This window comes from Pogona vitticeps, chromosome 4 (genome assembly GCF_051106095.1).
Source record: "Pogona vitticeps strain Pit_001003342236 chromosome 4, PviZW2.1, whole genome shotgun sequence".
Lineage (NCBI taxonomy): Eukaryota > Metazoa > Chordata > Lepidosauria > Squamata > Agamidae > Pogona > Pogona vitticeps.
In genome coordinates, this window is record NC_135786.1 from 101969025 (window position 1) to 101995423 (window position 26399).

General features: G+C 40.3%; 1 long non-coding RNA gene across 1 annotated transcript; it reads right to left on the reverse strand.

The window, feature by feature from the left end:
* Positions 1-12477: 12477 nt before the first annotated feature.
* LOC144588826 (uncharacterized) lies at positions 12478-20858 on the reverse strand. The gene is made up of 2 exons (XR_013544544.1): positions 13198-20858; positions 12478-12692 (listed from the first exon to the last, which is right to left on the reverse strand). It is a non-coding gene; the product is annotated as an uncharacterized LOC144588826 (long non-coding RNA).
* Positions 20859-26399: the final 5541 nt, after the last annotated feature.

Here is a 26399-nt window from a genome sequence, read left to right on the forward strand (position 1 = left end):
GGCAGTTAACATTTCTGGGTTCTGGCACGGAAAAGGTTAGATTCTGGTCTTTGAATAATGTAAAATTAAGGACTTGACCCATTCAAGGCCTGCCACTTTGAAGTCCCTCTGATGTTAATGAGAATTCTCTTCCATGAAAATTAATGGAAGTTGCCCTCCACAGCTTTGTTTTGGCTGTATTGTGCCCTACGATTTTCATCAAATGATACAATTCATTCCCAACTTGATTCAGTCTGAATGAGGTTCAGTGCTCCATCTATCAATACAGATTTATAGTGCTGTGTAAGGGGCAGCATCCGAAAGTGTGTGTGTATCTTGAGGAAGATTGCCTGTTAGTTTTTCCATACCGTATGCTAACACTTATATATGACAAACCCTACTTTAGTCAGTTGTAGCTGTGCTAGACACGTTTGATGGAAAACTATTTCTGCATCAAACAAGTGAATAAATCTTAGGCTTTAAAGAAAAATTTAAAAAAGAACTGTTCTTTACAAAACATATCTAAGGACCTTTGTGTTTCAAAATCAAGCTATTTATTTATTCAGCTATAATACCATGTGTCAGCCATGTCTTGTAATGTCTTCTGTCATATAAAAGCAAACAAAGTCATGTTACATTAATGACTTGTCTGAGATCATATGACTGACTGGCTATAATTCCATGCCCCTTTGCTATTAAAAACATGACCCTGAATGTTAAACAGCATTTGAATAAAAGCACCTATACTCTGGATATGGTTAAGAAAGCTCATAATATTATTTATGATTTCTTTGTTTCTACTGTCTGTTTGTTTGAATATTATCTCATGTTTCCTATTTGTTGAAACCAGATGGAAAAATACATTTGTATTTTTTAACAGATGTACAGCACAATTGTGTGCATGTTTACTTAGAATTAAGTTGCACTGAGTTCATCTTGTATTACTCCCCAGTAAGAGCATAGAAGACTGCTGCTGTATAGCTTTTAAGTTTTACAGACAGTTTAAAACCCAGATGCTCTGTTGACTAAAAGCAAAAGTATGAGACACCTTGAATAGTGAACCCTTTAAAATCTGTCTTAATCATTTTGAACAGAAAATTGTCTATTTGCAGCTTTGGGGCCAAATTTCCCATTGATAAGTTTGCATGTCAGAGCTAGCTATAGTCTGGTTTTGGTAAAACCTGCTTGATTGTGATGGACAAATCCACTTTGCTAACATGCCATGGTTTGTTAATCAGCCACAAACCACAATCAGAACTCAGTTTGTTATTGACTCATAATCACTGGCTTGCTGAAATCATGGAGGCAAGCCAACACTGGGGGCATTCTAGAAAAACTTAGATAATCACCTGTCAGATATGCTTTGATTGTATTCCTGCATTGAGCAGGGGGTTGGACTTGATGGCCTTGTAGGCCCCTTCCAACTTCAATTTTCTATGATTCTATGATTCTACGACTTTTGCTACATCCAAAAGTGCCTGGATGTGCATCCTAAATTATAAGTTAACAAAGATGAAAGAAAGCAGAGATGTAAAAGGCAAAACACAATTTTTATTGTTGGCTGCTGTACAATTAATGATTTAGCCAACAAATCATGACATACTGTGGCACATGTATAAACCCATTGTATGGAATTCTGTGCCACTCTTTTCTACACTGAGAAAAACAGCAAGGCGGAGGATTTTGACAGCAGAAATAGCCGCCAAGAAGCACTGTGTACTGAACCTTTCTCTGTAACCATTATGGCTGCTTTTTATTATTCAGAAGCTGGGCATCGGCAGAAACTATTCTGTGCAAAATGTAGTTTAATCCCAAGACATTAAAAAATGTCACCCATCAGATCCGTCAAAGTCAGTTTTTAGTTCAAGTTACTGCAGAATACCCCTTCTTGGACGAACACCTTCATGTGGTGAAGGGGTTTGAGTGCGTCAATGAAGGTGAGAGCCATGCCGTCAGGAGGCCAGATTCCATTACAAGCCTGGCAGGGTCACCCAAGGCAGAATGGTTAAAGCTGAGACACCAGACTAAGATGTGTCCACTCTCTTCAAGGGTAACAGTCACATCAGCAGTAGAGAATGGATAGTTCCAAGGGTGATGGGGGCAGCATACCAGGCAGCAGCAGTAATAGCTGTAGGTGACACTGGCAGAGGACACAACAGTGGTGACACTCAAGCTAATTTTTGTTAGTATTGCACAGAAGGTGGTAGTGGTAAATTTCTGATGATCTTTTCTTATCATGATAACATTATGATGAGACAGCCCAAAATAAAACAAGAGATACAGCTGGAAGATGAGACTCCCATCATTTTCCAGCATTGGTTGGAAAGCACCCAATCAGCTACTAGGGAAGAGCAGAGGACAAATAGCACTATTTTTAATGCCACAACTTGATTAAAGCTGAAAGGATGTCTAGTGGCTGATGTGAAAGAAGAGTCCAATGCTGTACAGCATGTACAACTGGAACATGGAACATGAGAAGTATGAATCAAAGCAAACTGTTAAGCAAGAAATGGAACATATAAATATTGCAGTGTGTGGTGTCAATGAACTAAAGGGATCTTTTCAGTAAGACAAGTATAAAGTGTTATATTCTGGAAATGACAAACTAGAAAGAAATGCAGTGGCTCTAATACAGGGGCAAGATGTAATATAGGCAGTAACAGGTAATAACACAAGGTCTGACTGAATAATATCTTCCAGACTCCGGGGAAAACGTATCACCATAACCATCATCTGAGTCTATGCGCCAACTACAGATGCTGAAGAAGAAATTGAAAGCTTATATATAAGCATCCAAGAGGAAATTGATCACACACCAAAACAAGACATGTTTATAATCATAGACGACTGGAATGCAAAAGTAGGAAACAAAGAAGAACCAAATGTTGTTGGAAAATTTGGTCTATGGGAAAAAATGAAGTAGAGTTCTGTGAAGCCAACAATCTGTTTATTGTAAATATTGTTGTATTTTTTCTCTCTATGTACAGTATGGGTGTGAAGGCTGGGCAGTAAAGAAAGCTGACAGGAAAAAATAGATTCGCTGGAAATATGATGCTGGAGGACAGCTTTGCAATTACCCTGGATGGCCAGAAAGACGGACAGGTGGTTCCTAGAGCAAATCCACCCTGAACTATCACTGGAGACAAAAAAGATGAAACTAAAAGCTGTTATGAGAAGGCAAGATTAACAGGAAATGACAATAATGCTAGGAAAAATTGAAGGCAGCAGGAAAATAGGAAGACTAAAAACAAGATAGACTGACTCCCTAAAAGAAACCACCGGGTTGAGTGTACAAGAGCTGAGCTCAGCAATTGAGAACAGGTCATTTTGGCAACAACTCATTCACAGGGTGACCATAACTCAGAGGCAAGTTGAGGGCATGTAGCAATAATAAAGTACAGAATAATACAGAGAATGTCATGCTTGTTTGTGTGAGACACAGATGTTGGCTTTTCAATATTTAGTGCCCTTTTTGAAAGAAATATTCTTTATAAGTTTCCTTTCATGGACTTCTGTCCTTCCTGTTATTCCCCCACCCTTTCCTGGCTGCTCCAAGAGAAAGTGTCCACTTTGGGATAATTTTCTTCAGCGAGAAACAGCTTTTATTCTCCTCAACAAGTGTTTATGGGAAAGTGTTGATGCTTATTAATCTGTTTCTTGTCTTACAAGTGTGCTTGTGCATGATTTGTGGCAAAACTGGCATTTCTGATAGCTCTCAATGTATGCTGCATGGCACTACAAGACGGTTACATTGAACAGATGTGGTTTTGAATTGTTGTTCTTTGTAATTACCCTCATTAAGTGAAAGTGTGTGTCAATCAACTATGTACTTTATACACACCAATCATTTGCAAGAGATTTACATTTGTATTTTCTTCCACATGTAGCGTGGCATATACCTTAAAAAGCCAAAGCATTTGATTTAATAATTTGGAGAACATGTAAAAATGCTAGTTCCTTAGGATATGTTGATAGGCAAATATCAACTGGTTCTCCTTAAATAACTGACTTTCCTTTTTGAGTCCTGTAACATGGAAAGGGCTAGTCTTTTCAAGGAAAGCAGAGTTTAGAAAATTACATTCTAAAACTAATTATGGTTTGGTCAAAAGACACACCAAAATTAGTTTGTTTCTATTTCAATTGCAATATTTAAAACACACACACTCATTTTTTTTTAAAAAACTACATCATTTTAAAAAAATGATTAAAATGGTTTCTCGTTAGTTAAAAATCTGAATGCTACAAGCCACTGGCCTCTAGTACAGAACAGAAAACAGCATGAGTCAGCACTAGAAATAAGGGATATCTTCCATATTTAATGAGGCCACACACCCATAAATATAAAATTAATGAAAAAGCTACAGTTGCACTACAAAAAGAGCTACGTTATCTTTTGTGCAGCTGCAGTTGTGAGGCAATGGAGCTATACCTCTGTTATTTGTCATAGGAATTGCACAAGCTCTGGCCAGCAGCATTGCAGAGCTTTGGGAGAGAAGATCTCCCTATGGCCTAGCAATGAGGTTTCTCACAAGCATCGCCAGCAGGGCGGGGCCTGGAAAAATACTTCCTCCATGTCGAGTGTGCTGTTAAAAAAAAAAGGGCCCGCGGAACGTGAACCTTAGCAGGACTGGCAGCAACCACTACAATTATTGGGTGCATTTTGCTGCCAGATTAGCCACTAAGGATGTCGTTCTCCCTCCTTCACCCAGCTCTGAGTTATAATTTTACTGGATTTATTGGGTTTTATCTGGATTCCAGGCCAACATATCTGAATTCCTCCCTTCCCATTCCACCATGAGCGTCTATGATATGCCAATCTCTTCCTTCTCATATTTGGGTCCGGTAATCTTGGGGTGTGGAATGCTACTGGGCTAGCAACCATAACCCGACTGTTGGACCATCTATCCCACTATCATAGATAGTGACTGGCAGTGGCTCTCCAGCTTTCAGCCATACCTTTTTTTCCTACCTGAGATGTTGAGAATTTGATTTGGGACCCTCTGGATGCAAAACATGTGCCCTGCCATGGAGCTAAAATTTCTTCCAGGCATTGAAAAAGTTACAGCCCAGCTCTTTCAAGGCCATAGTGTGTAATCAGAGTTTGGAAAAATTATTTTTGGGACTAGAAGCCCCCAAATCCCACCAGACATTATAACTATGTGGGTTCCGAAAGCTACAATTTCTAAAATAAAATTTCTGAGTCCTGGAGGTACATTCATAAAGTGTAAATTAGTGTAAGTTGTTCCCCTCTTCCAAGGATCCCTGGAAAATGTAGTTCCAAGAGGTAGACTATGGATCTCTAATCCCAGAATAATTGGTACATCCCATTATTCTCTTTTGGGAAACTGAAAATGAGATAAAACTGATCCAAGGTCACAGTCTGGCCATAACCTCTGCAAAAATGCATCAGATTGAAACCCTTTACTTGCCTTTTCTTTTGGTACAAATGAATATCTGAGTGAGTTCTACTGGAAGTGACCGGGTGCAATTCAGCTTGCACTTGAGAAGATGCAAGTCTTTACATGGGGAAGAGCAGAGAGAGAGGACCTCCTCAGGTTTCTTAAACTGTCCTTTACCTGCTTTGACCTGTGCTGACCTGGTTTGCTACTGGCAGTTATTTCCTTCTCATGCCTCTCTCTTGTCCCTCCAGGATCCTGCCTTTGTTCTCCGAAGATGAAAGAAGCATCCATAGTTCCTCACATCTACAACCTATTTAGCTAAAACTAGGACTTCTATCACCTTTCCTATCCCAAAGAAATGCGGATATGATTCCTTTACAAAGAGGGAAATGTACTTAGATAACCACTCTAAGATTCTAAGGCTGGATCCATAAGTTAATGTTTCTCCAGTACCTCTGTGTAGATATTCTGCAGTTAGTTAGAGACTGAATTCGCTGCCTCTTTCTCTGATTTTCTGTATGCATGACATCTATGCTTACAAATGATACTAGTCCGGTATCACTAGTTTTCCAGGTCACTTGATTGCATATACGTACAGGGAGCATTGTTGGGTGTACACATGTTGGGTATATAGGCTCTAGACAGTCTATTATTTTGAGAGTAGGTGGCTTGGAGGTGTGATGGCTTGGAGATAGGTCCACTGGGTGACCCATAGTCACTACCACCCAAACATATCTTTGTTCTGAAATGAGCAGCATAATTGTTCATGCAGAACCTGGAAGTTTGGAAGCAACATGCAACCCTTCCAGAAGAGATGTTATGCTGTATATGCTTCCAATAATTGTTTTCATGGAACAGCTTAATAGATCATGGTTGTTTACTGTGGTATGGTTGTTTATTGTTCCTGGCAGTTCCTCTTTTTGATTTATGTTGGAATTATGCAGAATATTTATTTATTTATTTAATTTATACCCTGCCTATCTGCTCAGAATGAGCACTCTAGGTGGCTTCCAAGCATATAAAACATGATTAAAAATACATATAACAAACCAATATATTATAAACCACCGCAATAAACAGCCAACAATAAACGCTAAACATATTTTTCAAGATGGCAATATTTAAAAAAAATTCAAGGAAAGGAGAGAAAAAAAGAAAAGAAACAAACAAACAAAGAAAAAAGATTAAGTATTATCTGGAGGGAAAGTATTATCTGGAGGGAATATTATGTTTCTTCCTTCCTTCCATACTTGTGCCATGCACAAGTGTGGAAAGGAACCAACTACCTAATTAAACTCATCTCATAAACCATGTATCCTCCCAGTTTTCCACTTTCCCCCAGTTCCTTTTGCCTCACTCTTCTATTAACATCACCTCCCCTTTTTGTCATTTCAGCTTGCTCTCTCACACAAAATTATGAATCTTCCTGGTGCTGATATTATTTGTTCCTCCAAAAGATCCAGTTTGTTCAATCATCAACCTCTAAAACTACCCTTGCTGTAGTGACCTACTAATCTAGGAATCTACTCACAATTTGCTAGTTCTGCTTGCTCCCAGTTGCTCCCAGAAGGTGTTTTCCCACTCTTCCTTTCTTTAATCTTTGAAGAGCCTCATGGCGCAGGGGTCAAACTGCTGTACTTCAGCCAAAACTGTGCTCACGACCTGGGGTTCAATCCCAGGTAACCGGCTCAAGGTTGACTCAGCCTTCCATCCTTCCGAGGTCGGTAAAATGAGTACCCAGCTCAGTGGGCGGGGGGGGGAATGTGTAGCCTGCATAATTAACTTGTAAACCGCCCAGAGAGTGCTTGAAGCATTATGGGGTGGTATATAAGCAGCACACTTTGCTTTTGCTTTAATGGTCAAGGATTTATTTATTTATTTATTTATTTATTTATTTATTTTTGGACTTATATACCGCCCCATAGTGCTACAAGCACTCTCCGGGCGGTTTACAATTTCATTATACAGGCTACACATTGCCCCCCCAGCAAGCTGGGTACTCATTTTACCGACCTCGGAAGGATGGAAGGCTGAGTCAACCTTGAGCCAGCTACCTGGGATTTGAACCCCAGGTCGTGAGCACAGTTTTAGTTGCAGTACAGCGTTTTAACCACTGCGCCACGAGGCTCTTTACTTTATTTCTTGTCATTATTTGCATTGATTATGAGTAGGTGGATCCACCCTTATCTTTTGCTATCTATTTGCATTCTAGTGCTATTTCTGTTATATTTATCTTCCATTCTTGGGCCCTTCAATTTGGCTTGCCGCTGCCTTGGGTGTTTAGCTAAAGCTGCCATGTAGTTTGGATAGACAAACAAGGGTTATTATTCCCATGCCTCCCCAGAATGGAGATGTGAGGAGGGGAAGAAAGGAGACATACTCATCATTTTACTTGTCATGAAATAATTATCAGAAAACACTCCCAGCGCTAAAATGGAATAGGCAGGGAATTAACCAATAGGACAAAGAAAACCCCATTTCTGGAGAAGCAATTTGAAAAGGGATTAAGAGGAACAACTTCAGGATGTTGCAGAAAAATATCAGTAACGTGAGCTGTACAGGCCAAACAAAGAGTACACCTGGAAGATCCCAAAGTTCCTTGTAATGACATTGTTCAAGTTATGAGAGTGGAAGAAATCCGCATTTAAAATATAATGAGTAGGAATGAATTTATTTAAATAAAAACATTCACTGTATTCACGAAGGCTTCTGTCAGAGTTCCTACTCCAGTCCTCTGAAGATGCCAGCCACAGAGACTGGCGAAACCTCAGGAAGACCTTTGGGTAGTGTGGGCGGCATATAAATTAAATAAATAAATAAGAACAATCTTCAGAAAATGGCCAAAGAGCCCAAAAAACCAACAACAACCAAAAACATTTACTGTCTGCTCATGACAGTAAACTGAGACAAAAAGAAATTTTAGAGGAAAATTTCAACTTTTTTGCATTCTTTTAGCAACCGTAAGGATATATTTTAGTAAGGAAAAAAAAGCAACAAGCAATACAATGAGTAATCTGATAAGTCTTTTCCAACTTTATAAAGAATACTGTAGTGGATAAGAACTCCAGTGGATAAGAACTCCTTCTTGGGTCAACATGTCATCTAATTTTGGTTGTTGTTATTTTAATTTTGTTAGCAGAGATGATGATGTCATCTAATATCTTCTAAAGTTTTCCTATTCACTCAAAGTTTAGCCACAATTCCCACAGTACTTGGGGCAAGGAGCTAAATTTTCCCACCAACAATATATTTATCTGAATATCCCTGTTCTGATACGAAGTATTTGGGGGTGGACTTATTTTTCAGTGGGCGGTTTTGACTGCTTGTGTGGTGCAGTGCACAAAGTGATGGACTCGGAGCCCAGGGGCCTGGAGTCCTATCCCCACTTGACTGTGGAAACTCACAGGGGACTGGCATTGATAAAGCTGCTCCTCAAATATCTCACACACAGTACTTTGAAAACCCTACTAGGGTTGCCATAGGTTAGGTATGACTTGATGGCAGATAATACACACAGCTTTACCAAAATGAAAACAAACAAAAACAAACAAAGGAAGTTCCTGCTGAAGATGAAAACCTATAGAACAGGTTTGTGGACCTTGAAGGCAGAAGCAGAGGAGCTGGGCAGTTAGAAGCAGAATGGCCATAAGCAGTAAAGGATTGTGATCATTCTCTAGTGTCTTGCAGTTTTGCAAGGCTAATTTGTAGCTTGCCTTTTTTTTTTTTTTAAAAAAAGTGATTGATCCTTGGGAGCAAACAATAGGCTCCATTTGTATGCTCATTCTACAAATGTGGCAACTTTGAATGTTCTCATCAGGGATTATGCTGCTGGGGGGGGGGGTCCAATGCTGTATCTCTCACCTTTTACACAGGATCTCAGATCTATCCAGGGTAAATCTGACAGATTAACTATTAACCTATGCTGAGGATAAGAAATGGGATATGGTGCCTTTTGTTGCATCTGATTTTCTCTGTTGATTGGCTTTATGTAATTAATTTGTTGCTGTGCTTTATTATTTGTGGCAAACTGCCCAGGATAATGCTTTGCACTAATAAGGTGGTGGTATATAAATATAAGAATTAAATAATATAAGAAATAAATGAACAATAAATAAATGCTATTTAGTATTGCTTTTCAGTCTCTCTCTCTCTCTCTCTCTCTCTATCACACACACACACCATAAATAGAACTGCCTGTGGTTTCAAACTCTTTTTGGGAACGTGACTATGGCAACTATCATTATGAGCACCAACAGTGCATTCCTTTGTACAGCAGCTGTGTGTGTGTGTGTGTGTGTGTGTGTGTGTGTGTGTGTGTGTGTGTGTGTGTGTGTGTGTGTGTGTGTGTGTGTGTGTGTGTGTGTGTGTGTGTGTGTCCAATTTAGATCAGGAAAACTGTGCAAAAGGAAAAGGTTAAACTCCCAGCCACTCCAGCGTCCTTCTTACATGAAAACTGGAGCCTCCTGGACTGACTTTAATTTTTAAATGTACCTTAAGAAGAAAACACCAGCAGACTGAGTCACTGATCTTCTAAATCAGCTTTGTTCAGATTTGTCGGTGAAGCAATTAAGTGTGAATGTTTCTTTTAAACTTGAAACATCTTTAATTCCCCCCCCCCCCGATTGTTATATAAATTATTTGTCGCATTGTTGGTGAATACATTATACGTGGATGTGAGTAATGGAGCTCTGAAGCCGTTTGAGGCTACAGAAGAGAAGAGAAGCAGCATTTCTAGACAAGGGTAATTACATCTTTTCCTCCCTGTTGTTTTTCAGCTGTGGTCATCCTGCACCTTTAATCTGAGAGCTTCAAAATGTCAATTTAGAAAGGGCTGTGTGTTACTCAGGCAAAGCACTTGCTTTGGCATATGGGATTAGATTGGTACCATGGTAGCATATTCCACCTATAGCATCCCTACCTGTTGGAAGATTCCTGCTTGGGTCGGTACCATTACTGCCAGTTGGTGCAAACAGTCGTGACCTAGATGGACAAACACTCTTGGAGCAAGGAGGAGCTTCTAAGGTCCCTTGATTGGGGGGGGGCGGGTGAAGGTGTATTTTATTGTTGTTTAGTTGTGAAGTCATGTCTGATTCTTCATGACCCCATGGACCAGAGCACGCCAGGCCCTCCTGTCTTCCACTGCCTCCTGGGGTTGGGTCAAATTCATGTTGGTCGCTTCAATGACACTGTCCAGCCATCTCGTCCTCTGTCATCCCCTTCTCCTCTTGCCTTCACACTTTCCCAGCATCAGGGGCTTTTCCAGGGAGTCTTCTCTTCTCATGAGTTGGCCAAAGTGTTGGAGCCCCGGCTTCAGGATCTGTCCTTCCAGTGAGCACTCAGGCTTGATTTCCTTCAGAATGGAAAGGTGTATTTTATCAGGATCCAAACATCCAGAGTTTTGTGGCCTTGACAGCAACCCAGTTACCACATGGAAAAAAGCTGAGGCTAAGTTGTAGATTATTCCCTATGTATAGAAACACGTTTCCTGTATAGGGCACCTATTGTCAAGATTGGGAACAATTGTTGGAACCAACTTGAAGAAATGGCGGAGCTAAACAACAACAACAATGACAACAAACAAAACAAGCGAGAATGTGCTTTGACATTTGAAGTGGGACTTATTGGTTGAGATACAGCAAAGTCTGCACTTTTTAGCATCATACACTCTTAAGAAGCAGCAATCCTAGAGCTCCAAGTATATAAGAAGAAGGGAGGAACAAAGCATCACAACGATGAGGGATACGAGTCCTAGGGACAGTAGAAGCCAATGGCTGGTAGGATCTACTTAAACACTTAATACATGTGAGTAAATACTTGTGATGTATATGTTGTTGTTTAGTTGTTTAGTCATGTCCAACTCTTCTTGACCCCATGGACCAGAGCATGCCAGGCCCTCCTGTCTTCCACTGCCTCCAGGAGTTGGGTCAAATTCATGTTGGTCGCTTCAATGACACTGTCCAACCATCTCATCCTCCGTTGTCTCCTTCTCCTCTTGCCTTCACACTTTCCCAATATCAGGGTCGTTTCCAGGGAATCTTCTCTTCTCATGAGATGGCCAAAGTATTGGCGCCCCAGCTTCAGGATCTGTCCTTCCAGTGAACACTCAGGCTTGATTTCCTTCAGAATGGATAGGTTTGTTCTCCTTGCAGTCCAGGTGACTCTCAAGATTCTCCTCCAACACCACAATTCAAAAGCATCAATTCTTCAGCAGTCAGCTTTCTTTATGGTCCAGCTCTCACTTCCGTACATCACTACAGGGAAAACCATAGCTTTGACTATTCGGACTTTTGTTGGCAAGGTGATGTCTCTGCTTTTTAAGATGCTAGCGAGGTTTGTCATCGCTTTCCTCCCAAGAAGCAGGCATCTTTTAATTTCGGTGCTGCTGTCACCCTCTGCAGTGATCATGGAGCCCAAGAAAGTGAAATCTGTCATTGCCTCCATATCTTTCCCTTCTATTTGCCAGGAGGTGATGGGACCAGTGGCCATGATCTTGGTTTTTTTTTTTATGTTGAGCTTCAGACCGTTTTTTTGCACTCTCCTCTTTCACCCTCATTACAAGGTTCCTTATTTCCTCCTCACTTTCTGCCATCAGAGTGGTATCATCTGCATATTGGAGGTTGTTGATATTTCTTCCGGCAATCTTAATTCCGGTTTGGGATTCCTCCAGTCCGGCCTTTCGCATGATGTATTCTGCATATATGTTAAATAAGCAGGGGGACAATATACAGCCTTGTCATACTCCTTTCCCAATTTTGAACCAATCAGTGTTTCCATATCCAGTTCTAACTGTTGCTTCCTGTCCCACATATAGGTTTCTCAGGATATATATGTATATATGTATATGTGTGTGTGTGTGTGTGTGTGTGTGTGTGTGTGTGTGGTGTATATACAGGATTGCAAAAATGAAGGTAGTCATGTTATGCAATAAAAATATTTTTTTTAAAAAGCAAAAAGCCAAAGAGATAAAGGTATGTCTTACCTTTGGATTTTTGTGTATAGGATTGGATCGTGCAGATGGGGGCATGTGGGTTTTTACATGTGGTGGGACCACCTTGCAAGTTTGTATTGAACATCTCGAAATGAAGAGTGAGCCATATTGCCTTACCGTACCACACTGGCTGACCCATGACTACTTGTGTTTCTATTGCAAATTTCAATAGTCTAAATGCTTCATAAAAATGATGTCTGTGGGTAGTTTCACACTCAATGTGCTGATTTTGTTCTTAAGATTACCTGGCTTCTGTCAGCATTCTCTCATATTTCTATTTCAGTACACTCATTTTTGTTTCTTTCTCATTTTCGACCGAAAGATACCTGAATTAAAGAGAAAAAATATGCATTACTCTTCCTCCCAAATTGTGTGTCAGATTGAGACACAGCAAGCAAATATGCTGACAGAAATGTGTAGCTACTCTTGAGGAATTCCACAATTAATAACTGCTATAATTAGTCAGATACAATGCCCATACTTATTAGTATGCTTTATTTCCTGATGCTCTTTATTTTATTCTCGAGTGCACAGCTGCAGATAAATTCATTTGGAATGTAGCATTTGCAAACAGGATCAGCTCAAAATATGTTCCGGATATACTGTGTTGAGAATAGTGAATTTGTTGTAAAAATCAACACAGTGGGACCACTCTGCCCTCCTGGGGTGCATATATAACTCCCATTAATGTTAATGAGAATTATGGAAATCCATCCAAAAGAGAATATAGCCCAATACATGTTATGTGCTGGATATTAACATCTTTGTCAGACATACAGTATATGTGCTTTTGGAAATGGTATAGAATATAGAGCTGCGCAAAGGACTTACCTAGGGCAGAAGCAGTTCTTTTCTTGTGTCTGTTATTGTTCCTTTCAAAGTGTAATTAATTCCTTTTATCAATCCTCTTTTCTTTCTTTCTTTAATAGCAGTTAGATATGTGTTGACAGTAGTTGTGAACAACTGAAATAACATTCCCCATCCCTGTAATCGGGGGGGGGGGGAATACTTTTTTTAAGGTGGAAATCTCCCCCCTCCTCATAAAATGCCATATACGTGTGTATGTGTATGATCGTGTGTGCCTGCTGATGTGCAAAGCACTGCAATTATGTTTGGGGATGGCTCGGAAACCTTGCGGCTGTTTTAAAATTCTTGGTTCAGGAAAGGTGGTCACTAGATGATTTAAACTGTATTTGAAAATTAGAAAGATGCTACCCCCTGCTGCCTTTACCTAGCGTCCCTCCCCTCGCCAAGGATAACAGTAGTTGAGAATAACAGGGCGACAGGAAGCGATGAAATCCTATATTTAGAATTTCCTTTTTTTTTTTTTTCTTTAAAGAAAAGCAATGTTCTGTTTAAATGTGTGCACATCCTCCTAGCTGGAACATCTGTTTCTAACTCGTTGTTCCTCTTGGCTGCTTTTCAATTGGATTTCCTCGAGCAGGTCCAAAGCTTGTCACCTTAGCCTGGGTCTGTTAGCTATCACCACTGGTCCCACATTAAGTAGGAGGTTCAGGGCTAAGCTAATAACTCTTCTGCCTTTCTGACTGATCACAGCATTTCTGGCTGTGGCTACTTATCATGCTAGGCTCCTGAGGGAGCTTATCTTCTTTGTCTATACCTCTGGGTAGAAATTGTCTCTACACACACACACACACACACACACACACACACACACACACACGGCCGTCATTCCTATAGTTGCATGGAGAAATCTCAAGAGCATTACTGCTTGTGGAAAACCACAGTTTGATCCTATTCTGCTGTTTGCATGCCACTCGAGTCCACCCTGTATTACCTTTTACATCTAAATTGTTTGTGTACCTATCTCCCTCCCACCTTTTCTCTCCATGGCTGCTTTTTTCCTGAACAGAAAATATATCCAGAGAAAATGGAATGGCTTTTCAGGCACAGCCAGGCTTTCAATTCACATAGCCTTTCTCAGTGTGATGCTGCCTGCAGCTTAAATGGGGTTTTGTTTAATTTTGTCAGGGTTTCTTCTCAGCACTTTCCTCTCTTCCTTTCTTGGGCTCCTTTCAAAACTTCAATGCAGAGCCAGCAGTACCTCACAAATAAAGCTATAAAATATACACCATTTTGACACTTCTATGACAGCGCTGGACACAGAATTGATAAAGTTTTGAGATGTGGATTGCCATGTGGTACTTCAGAAGGCATCCTCCCTAACTTAGAAAAAAGTGAAGTTTTTTTTATAGTTTTGAGGATCAGTTTTACCTCTACTGAAAGGATGACACTACTGAAAAAAAAAATCACACATGACCAATGCTGAATGAGAAAGTCCCCATGCCAATCACTTTTAAAATAATTAATTAGATATCGTGCCTACAGAATGTTTATTCTCTGCATATCATATGAGAAAAGGTAATAATAATTTTGTGCCAACAAGTCAATTCTGACCTGTAGTGACCCTTTTAAAGGTTTTCTAGAGAACTAGTACACAAAATGGGTATACTATTCCCTTCTTCTGGTGGTGTTCTGGGACGATGCAGTTTGCCCAAGGCCATACAGGCTGGGTCTTGTCCCAGGAGGTATATGGGGAATCAGATTCCTAGCTGTTGGCTCTACAGCTAGGTACTGAACTCACTGAGCAATCCATAGCAGTTGAAAAAAACACAATATTTTGACTATTTTTAAATGGACAATTCTTTTTCCTTAACTTCACCATTAACAGCATCAATATCCCACAAGTTAAAAAAAAACAGGGGTTTTACAAAGTGCTTTTATAAAATCTTGGCTTCGAACCTTCTTCATGATCCAGCAAAACTAGGCATTTTTGGGTTTTTTTAAACCCTATCTATTTATCATTTTGTCTTGTGACACCCAAATTGTATTATGTTTATGTTGTTGACACATAAAAGGATATCAAGCCATTCAGAATCTCAAGCAGATAGTAGTTGATAAGCTTACATCACAAGGATTCAGATAAGCTTTAACAACTGGTAATAACTGATTTACCAATTTGGCATTAGTCAGCTATATTTCAAAGAGACACAAACCGGAAACTTTCCAGTGTTTTGTACCTGCAAATGCAGATGTTATGAACAGCAGTATTTTTATTTTTCAAAAAGATTTCACATTTGTTAGTTATGTATGAAATAAATTACTATGATACCCCTTTTCCTCAGCCCATTCTGACATACTGTAGTATTCTGAGGCCAGAAAGAGACAGTTCATAATTAGAGCCAAATACACATTAACATTGCAAAGAGGCTAGGCAGTCTGTTTGTGAAATTAGATTTCAAAAGGGATCCTATGCTTAAATCCTGAAGACCAGGATCACACAGAGCAAGCCAATCTGCATAATCCTGGAGGGGAGAGAAGCTACTGCCATGATAGATGCGCACATTAGTTAAGGATTTCCTTCTTCCACTCATGGGCTATCTCTAATGTCTGTTTCTGCTCCCAGACAGTAAATCTGGGATCACTGTTTAGTGATATAACAGTATTGTCTAATGAAAACTTTTTTTTTCAACTTCATGTTTGTCTAGAACTTTTGGGTAGCCCAGTGGTTTAGTTATCTGGGTGTAGAGCCAGAGGCTGGGAGTTTCATTCCCCATTGTGCCTTTTCCACAGGGACTAGATTAGATGATCCATAGGATCCCTTCCAGCTCTGTAATTCTAAGATTATATATTACTGTTTAGTTCACCACCTTAATTTGTACAAACACGTTCCCTCCCTCCCGCCCTCCCTCTTTTGATATGGAATATAACTCTTATTATAAGAATTAAATGAGAGGTTGGAGAACATTTTTTTATGCAGGAAGTGATATATTTTTATTTTTAAATTCGCTCCCTGCAAACCAAAGCACAAATTTGGCACATCAGTGAGAAAGGATCTAGTCTGAATCATTTCCTCATTCGTGAAGGAGCCCCTTCTCCTCATTATAGATGAGTAGCAGTCACTTAAGGTTGTCCAGATGCCTCTTCTTTTGGCCACAAACGCCATACATATGCCTATTTCCACCACCCAGACAAGGTGAGCAGCTCGTACCAACCCACTGCCCCCCATTCCATGTTCATGGAATGCAAAAATGAAGGCCAAAAAAAAAAAGAAAAAAAGAAGAAGAAGAAGAAGAAGAAGAAGAAGAAGAGAGGGCTCTTGACTGTTACACAGTGTCATTGCCCTTCATAGACAGAACGTACAGAACAAGATTTTGGCTAGTAAAATATACAGGGATTTCTGTTCTCTGGAGCACAGGTCTTGCCAAAAGATGGAAGAAAGAGAAAGAATGGGACAAATCTATCAAATCTTTCAAAAGATGGTACTGAGACCCTGTCATGAAGGCCTCATTTCAAGAATCCCTGCAAGAAGACCTGTATGGGACCCTCCTGTAACAATCACCACCATCATGGTTTGACTTATACTAGAAAAACATTATCTATAGGGTGCGATTGATATGGAAGTGCCACTGCTTTCTGCTTGTTCTCAGACAGTAAAAATCTTGAGTTAACCTTACGCTTGGATCACAAGGCAGCAGAAGCCCAAACAATCGGTGAACCAAGTCACAGTGAAAGAAGGTTGAAACAGATAAGGGATTGCAGTGTCCTATCGCATCTGGCCCATTCTTCCCTGTCCAACTGTCTAGGACCCTACATATTGCTGAATGGCAGACGTAAGTGTCCCAGCACCAATCTAAGACATTTTCTCCCTGAGGCAGAACAGCACATAGCACCCTATAACTACCCAACCCATGACACATAATACATCAAAGCAGTCCAGTTATTCTGGCACAAGTGACAGGAGATCCCACAAGCAGGTTTTACCTACCATCTCTAGCAGTAACAAAATCTAGAACAAAGACAGACAGACAGACAGACAGACAGACAGACAGACAGACAGACAGACAGACAGACAGACAGACAGACAGATAGATAGATAGATAGATAGATAGATAGATAGATAGATAGATAGATAGATAGATAGATAGATAGATAGATAGATAGATAGATAGATAGATAAAACTTTATTACAGTCAAAGACCAGCCACAAATAGAACATTGAAATATATAAATATCCAGAGGTATACAAAAATATTGGGATCAAATGCAAATATTCGGTTCTGAGGTAAATAACGACAGCATCAAAACATCTCCCCTAAAGCAATTCCAGAATTTCTAGCAAACCATGCTCTAACTACAGAGGCTCATCCACCTTTAGGGTCCTTTTTCTAATGCCCATTGGAGAAGTGAAAAATTTGGCAACCCTGTGTAAGAATGGGGTTGGAGTCAGACAGCAGCACCTGCATACATTGTTGCTCTGTACAACTGGGAAATTGGCCAATCAGAGGGGAGACAAGTTCTTCACGTACATCCTTGTAAAACGTGCACTGCAACAGGACGTGTTCAATTGTTTCTGTCTGCTCCATTCCACACGGGCAAAGGCACTCTGCCCAGGGGATCTTTTTATACCGTCCTTCCTGCACTGCTGAAGGTAGTACATTAAGCTGGGCCAGAGTAAACACCCTTCTTTGCCTGGGCTGCTCCAACTGGGCAAAACAAGGTGCTGCTGTGACCTTGTATAGATTGTCCTCCCTAAGGTAGAATTCTGGGGCACTGCTTAAATCATTTTGTCTCTCAATGTCCTCAATATGCTGCTTGATTATTTTCTTTGCCTGTTCCATTCCCATGGTTAACAGAGTCAACCTAGAGAGACCCAAAAAGGCTATTTTTTGTTCAATTAACTGAATCAATGTTGACTTTAAGGTGTCTTGCAGGATCAATGGTGCAAGACCAATAGGGAGATAAGACAGCCTGAGCCAGTACATGAGAACTGCAATCCATATCCTGGCTTCGATTTTAATTTGACCAGTTTCCAATCTTAGTTTTACATTGGTGACATCTCTGGCGACTCCTGACATTGCCCTCAGGAATTTTGATTGCACACATTCTAGGGTTGCAATATTTGGGAAGGGGCCCAATTGGGAGCCATACAGTAGTTGGGCTACTGCTTTTGCATGGAACAATTTAATGCCCGAGGGAATGTAATGCCCCCCCTTTGTTCTCATAAATTGTAATATTGCAGCAGAACTTCTGTGGGCATTTAATGCCACATAATCACTGTGTGCTTTCCTAGAGCCGTTATTTAGGTGTTGTTTTCCAATCTAAATATTTAAATTGGTGGATCTGATCAATTCTATGCTGATTTATCATCCATGTTCACATTATTGGCCTTTTGGCAAAAGACATGATTTTTGTTTTTTGAAAATTAATTATCAGATCTTCCTGCTCACAATATATAGACAACATTCGCAAAGCTCTTCTAAGACCAGTTGGGGTCCTAGAGATGACAGCTGCATCATTGGCATACAGTAATGTTGTTATATGCCTCCCTGCGATTTCAGGGGGATGAAAGTCAATATTTTTAACTGGTCCACCATAGAGTCAATGTAAAAGTTAAACAAAAGTGGAGCCAGAAGGCAGCCTTGTTTGACTCCTTCTTGGGTTTGAATGGCATTAGTAAGATGGCCGTGAATGCTACATCTTACCTTAACTGAGGTACAGTATTTCTATACTCTGGTTTCTCTTCAGATTGTATAAATCTAGAACAAATAGCTCATAATTGTATACCACAAAACCCCCAGACTGATTGCTGAGGTCATCACTTTATTATTTCTTCAATGGTCAAGCCAGCCCGGATGAGTCCAGATCAAGAATGTTTATTTATCCAGGTATTCTGAGGCCAAAAGAGATGAGATGAGGAAGCTTCTGATTCTAGCTGTTTGAGTCAGAACTAATTTAAACAGTAAAGAATGTGCTATTGTGCTTGTATGTCCTTCACCACTTTACAAGTTGCAGATCAGTGTGCTTTTGTTTGGTGAGTGAAACAATAGGTTCCATTTGTATGCTGATTTTGCAAACATGGCAGCTGTGGAGAATGAACCCTTGCTGACAATATGTTCCTTATCTCTTTGTGAACAGCGCATTAAAATAGAGAGAGAGAAAGATTGTGAGAGAGACCCCCTGTTTTCTTCTTCACCTTTTTGGTGCCTAGGAGCTTTGGTTCACATCCATTTGAGCTGAGGTTCATGCCCCCTCAGCTAAACACCCTGGGTGATCACCCAGTTTGCCCACCTCTAAGGTCAGCCCTGGCTACATTACACAGTGACAATAGACTTGGCAACAGAGTAAGAACCAAGACAGCACTCTACATAGTTCTGGGGTCTATAATTTGATGAGATATTTAGAATTCTTTGCTGTGGTTCAGGCGATTACACTAGCGATTTCTAGCACAGAATTCCAAATATATCACCAAGCTATAAATCCCAGGATTCCATAGGATGTGGACATCCTTGTTAAAGTGAATCAAACTGCTGTAACTATTTGATGTAGAGATACTCACTTTCATTGCCCCAAATGGTAGGGGTTACTTCTAGCTGACCCTGATATTGGGAAAATGTGAGGAGAAGGGGACAACAGAGGCTGAGATGGTTGGACAGTGTCACCGAAGCTACCAACATGAATTTGACACAACTCCGGGAGGCAGTGGAAGACAGCAGGGCCTGGCGTGCTCTGGTCCATGGGGTCACTAAGAGTCAGACACGACTTAATGACTAAGCAACAACACTTCTGGCTGAATTGCCTATCTACAGGAAATCACAATACCACTTACCACATCCCTTCTTTATTGCTGTTTGTGGTGCAATCCTCCAAAGGATTCAGTCTCTCTGGTTGCCCACTGCAGGCTAAGAGCCATTGAGCAATCAAGGCATCTTTGGCTAACTTCCTATTAAGAAAGACTGCATGCACAAGGGCAAGAAGACAGCACCTTTTTTCATTTTGGTGTATTGCCTGTTGAGTCACTATTTCCCTGACCTAACAAAGCAAAGGAGGACAATGGCCGGCCAGCAGCACAGGGGGCTTCCAGTGGCCTCTGCATAGTGAGACGAATCCCCTGTACCTTCCTCACCTAAGCTCCCCAACACAGTCTTTCCTGCACAAAGAGGGATTGTTTCCAAAGCACTACCTGAGAGGTAAGGCTGAGTATGAACCTCCAATCCTACCCCAAACACTGAGTAAATTGTAACAAATTATTAATATCTTAGTTATTGCAAATTATTTTTTAATTATTGGTATATAATTGAAATTTAAAATATTAAAATATTATAATAATATTCACTGCTCTTGTCAGGAATCATCAAGTGTGCATTAAAGCTCTACCAGCAACCATAATACAGATAATGTGCTCATCTTCTAGCACTGGGTGATTCTACATGAGGGACGTTTCTGTTGGCATTTGTAGGTAGTGTGCATGTATATAAATAAATAAATAAATAAATAAATAAATAAATAAATAAATAAATAAATAAATAAATAAATAAATAAATAAATACATACATACATACATAAATAAATAGACTTCAAATTTTTAAAAGCAGGAGAATTAAAAAACCTCCAGTATATGAATGTGGGATATCGTGCATCTGGATCCATGATTCAAAATGCCAGGAAATGGCTTGATATTGCTGCATAATATAAGGCCCATGTTGCTAGCAAGAAAAAAGATGCCAAGCTTTACTTAGCAAAGGGCCACCTGCATGTTGATGACACCAATAGGAACAGCCAAGATCTGCAGGATACCCTCTTTTGTGCCCTACCAGTCACACTTGTCGAAAAACAGCCCTGACAATTGCTTTGTGTTTGGGTGAGAAGTGGTTAACTGATGGAAAAAAAGGAGTCAGCTTCTGGGGTTTTCCCTTACTTGGTGTCATTTTGTGAATGGTAGTGAGCATAAGAGGATATCCTTTTTCTTCATGGTAATAATATTGTGAAAAATGGAATGTACATTACGGTTACCATGGGGATATTCCCCCAAAATGCCTTTCTATCCTAGCAGTAGCATATAATAGTAATTGTGAGGTGGACTGGTGCTATAAGTTTTTACATCCCTACATCTTCATCCCAGAGGAAGACACAGTATAAAACCAATAAAATGAGCATTTTAGAGCTTATGACTAGGATACTGAATGCACATCAAGATGGTGGAAGTCGGAGTGGTCTGGTTCATACTTAAAAGGTTCTTATCTTTAGGGCAATCTATTTTATCTCTCACTTGAGCGATCATTTCATTCACACTGATTGATGTTTTTTCTTCCATGAGAAGGATCCAGAAAGGTCTTTGGATTGCCCCAAATTGTTCCCTTCCTGCCCCCTCCCTTCCTCACCTTTTGCCATGATCGTTATTTAGTAGACTATGGCAACTTGACTTTTTTGGTTAAATAAAATAAGTGACACAGTGAAACAGCAATGAATCTACCCAGCATGGTATACATAATATTGCTAGTATATCTTGTTTATCTGGAATAGTGTTGCATCAATAGGAAAATATGTACAAAAATGTAAAATGGTAGAGTAGCTGAAAATAGAAGAGGAGAGGTTCTCTGTCGTCCCTTTCAATGTCATAACCCATCAGATATATCACAGGGTTGTCACCTCAGATAACACTGCCCACGGCTCTGTTTTGATACAGACTATCCTCATGGGCTACAGAACAGGCTAATTAGGAGTGCTCTGAAACACAGTGTAAAAAAAAAAGTAATCTACCACTGTGTCAAAATGGAGATGGATCCCCCTAAGTCAGTGGTCATGGAACAGGGGTCAATTACCCCAAATGGGGTAAAAATGAAAATCCTGGGGTAATAAGGACGCAACCCTAACCCCCTTTCCTCCTCGTCCTCCTCCTCGTCTGCCCAGAAGGGGGTCCCTGGCAGCCCAATCGCCCTCTTCCCACCCCCTTCTCTGGCCCAGCTGCAACCAAAGCACTGGCTTCCTTCGGCGGCGCCTCCACGCTGGCCAGCAGGGCCTGGAGGAGCCTCTCACCCTCCGTGCAGGAGCTGTCATGGCGCTTTGACAGCGAGGTCCGCGGCCGCCTCGGCGAGCAGCCGCTGGAGCCGGTGCCAGAGCAGGAGGCGGCATTGAATGCCCCCGGGGGGGCGAGCCACCTGCTGCTCTTCGATGGCCGCCTAGGAGCCGCCCACCGACAGAGAAAGGGAACCGTCCCATGGGGCCAAGGACTGAGCGCGGCCCCACCAGGCAGCGGCAAAGGAGGTGTCGGCGGCAGCCCAGGCGACAAGGCTTCGGTGGCAGCGCTCGACTGGCCAGGTGTGACCAAGATCCTTCCTTTCAAATCAAGGGAGTAATAACAGCGTTTATAATTTTTTTAGGGAGTAAAAGGTAAAAAAGTTCCCTGACCCCTGCCCTAAGTCAAGACATGTGGGAAGCCTTAAGCAACCAAATAACACCAAAACTGACCCAAATAGCAAGCTATTCTGCCAGTGTTGATGGGCTGTGAGATGGTTTAACATTAGGATACCAGTCTTCAGCAACTTCCCTGTTCTAATGTGCTTTAAGGCCTGTGCTGCAGGTTCTCTACCCTGTTCTCTCACTTTGATAGGCTGAGTTCTGTGCTGCACCCATATATGTTAAATGTTATTCTTAACAGAAACAGAATTTTTAATGGACTTTGGCAATGGACTTCTGCACAATATATCCAGATGCCAATGTGTCAACCTTGTTTTATACACCACATCCTACTGCCTTCAGATGCTTAGCTATATGATTGGTGTGTGTGTGCATGCGCACATGTGCATGCATGCCTGTGTAGGAGCAATAGATTGAAGGATTACAGACAGGAGGGAAAAGGTATTAATAGGCCAATAATGATATGAAGTTTATTTGAGGGGTGAAGTAAAACTTAATGGTTCATAAACAGTGAATCCATTACGTTTTTAATACTCAGGTTATATTAACACCATATAACAACTTTATTGTACCATTAGTACCACTTAATGCTGGGATCATCATGGAAATAAACATTCTAGATATTTTCTTTCCCCTCCCCCCCATTAAATATATTTGTTAAGAAAAATAAAAATTGAGTACTGTTATGTGGCTGGTCATAGTGCTTTGTTCGTTTTATTTTGTTCCGTTGATGCAAGACTTCTTAAATGTTGTTTTTCTTTAAAAAGGCCACGTCAAGGTGAAATTTTCTGATCCTCAGTCAATGGGATGGTCCATCACAAAGCCATTTCTTATTCTGCTCTATTAATGACAGATGTTTAGCCATAAAAATGTGGCATGGCTTATTAACATTTACTCATAACGTGTACTCATTATTATCAAATCCTATGTTAGCTTGCATATTAATTTTCAGGATACAGTGTAGAGCTGTGACTTTTGATTTCAGAATGAACAGAACCTGAAGATGAACCTCAGTACACCTATAGACTTGGTAAGTCAGGATTAGAGCACAGAGGATCTGGACAACAAAGGCAGAAACAAGTCAGAGTCTGGTGGATCAGGAAAGAATCGATCTGAGAGGTAAGAGGAGAGAGGCGGGATGAATTTATTTATTTATTTATGTGCATTCTACTTTACCTTTCTCCCAAAACCAGGTCTCACAGTGGCTCACAACAAGACTTAAAACAAGTATAGATAGAAACCAGAAAACTGTTAAAACACCATTAAACAAAATAAACAATGGTATATGACTTTTAAAACCCATTTCTCATATACCTATGGAGACTCTGGCTGGTTGGATCAAGAGAATACTGACAAAAATATAAGCAAGCTTAACAAGGAATAAAGCTTATTTAACACTTGCAAAAACATACATTCAAGAGGATAATAAATATTTGATGTTCTCTGTGTTGCTTTGGAAGGTTAAACAGAATGTGCTAAAATGTTTGCCATTAACGTGCTCTAATTATTCTAAAGAGTTATGCACTGATGTTGATTTTAATAATTTATTTCTGCCTTTAGGTCATTATAAAATAAATACCTGCTTAGGGAGATAGCTTTTTCAGAAATGATTAATGATAGTGTAGCACCCCCAAATAATATGATAATCCTGTCATGTACGATCATAAATATTCTGTTGCTGGTCATGAACAATAAATGTATTTTTTAAAGCTGTTGCAAGATTGGTGTCAGTGGATTGTTGTCTGGTCCCCTAAATGAGAGTTCTTCATGTGTTTGTCTGTTACATTTATATCCCACCTTACCTTCAAAGAACTGCGATCGAGATACCTAGGCTTTGTCCCCGTTTCTGTCCTCACAACTACCCTGTGAGGTAGACCAGTCTGAGAAACAGTTACAAGCCCAAAGTCATTGAATGAGTTGTTCAGAGATTTGAACCATGATCTCTCCAGTACCTGTCCAACGCTCCAACTATTAAATCATGTTGGTTTTATAATGTGGGTAGCCATCTGCACCTAAACTAAACTGCTTGAAACGTTATATTTCCCCCCCTTGGGTCATAATACCACCACTACCCTATGCTTTTGTTGTGGGAGGCACTGTTGAAGGTCCCCATAGGCAAGTAAGGGAAGTGGTGACACCTCTCTGACAACCCAAAGTCTTATGGAAGAAAAGACAGCCTGATTGGTAGACTGTACTTGCAGGTGCCATCTTATAAGAGTAGCTGCTTGAGGAAAGGAGTCTGGCTGGTTAGGCTAGCAGCTTTCAGCTGAATATGGAGAAGAGATGTGCAGAAATCTCACTAAATTCTTTCTTCCTGTTGAGGTAGCCTACCTTGACAGGTTGAAACAGACTGTTGACAGTTGGTTAATTCTGTGAGATTTTTCACCTCCAGTGTGAGAATGAGACATGGAGTACTTTTTCTGCCATTGGGGTATTCACAATTTGTGCAAAATGTCCTTGCACAGTTGAGTATTTTCCCTTTTAAGAAGCAGAGTGTGCATGACAAGCACAGAAGGACATGCAACAAAGTAGGAAAAAAAATATTGCTGCAGCAATTATATTTGTGAGCAGTTGCAGAGTTTGCACAAAAATCATTCTCATAAATGCTGTCATGGATATCAGCAGAAAATACATTGCCACATTGCCATCTTGAAGATGAGGAAGACATATTTTTAGAATTTCCACACAGCCTGCAGTAGGAAGAAAAAAAGGAATGGAAAATCAATATAGGGTTCAGAGGCAAACTTTGGGTTGCCAGTTGGTCATTCTTGCATTAACTGTTTGAGAGGTGCATTCATCAAGGGGTTCACTTGCCTTCTTCCCTAACTTTGGTATTTACTGGACTTCCATTTGTGCTGTTGTTCAATTAGCATTTCGTAAACTGAAATGTAAGCCTATGTGGACCAGATAAGCGGGGTATAAATTTAATAATAATAATAATAATAATAATAATAATAATAATAATAATAATAATAATAATAATAATAATAATAATAATAATAATTATTATTATTATTATTATTATTATTATTATTCAACTAGTACTGCAGATTTCGGATGTGAGACGCACTTTCCAGAATATTAACGTTTGAAAGGCAGCTGGACCAGATGGAATCATGGGACGAGTTGTTAGGTGCTGTGCTGCAGAATTAGCTGGAGTTTTTACAGATATTTTCAATCTATCATTGTTGCAGTGTTCTGTCCCCACTTGCCTGAAGACATCTATTATAGTGCTAGTCCCCAAGCAGTCAGCTGTGGTATTTCTCAATGATTATAGACCAGTAGCTTTAACATCTGTTATTATGAAATGTTTTGAGAGATTGGTGCTGGATTACATTAAGGCTAGTCTTCCACCTTCTTTGGACCCACGGCAATTTGCATACAGGAGAAATAGATCTACTGATGATGCTGTCTCCATTGTACTCCATACTGTATTGAGCCACTTAGAACAAGAGGGAACTTATGCGAGGCTGTTGTTTGTGGATTATAGCTCTGCTTTTAATACCATTCTACCAAATAGGTTGTTTTTTAAAATGATCCTGGGATTACTTCAGGAGATCTGCATGTGGATAAAGGATTTTCTGACAGATAGGCCACAGTAAGGATGGGATCTCACAATTCTTCTACCCTGGTACTAAGTACAGGAGCTCCCCAGGACTGTGTGCTAAGTCCCTTCCTCTATTCCCTGTACACACATGATTGCACCCCACTGTATAACACCAATGCAATTATTAAATTTGCAGATGATACGACAGTGGTGGGGCTCATAAATAAGAACAATGAGTCTGCTTATAGAAAGGAAGTACAAAGGTTGA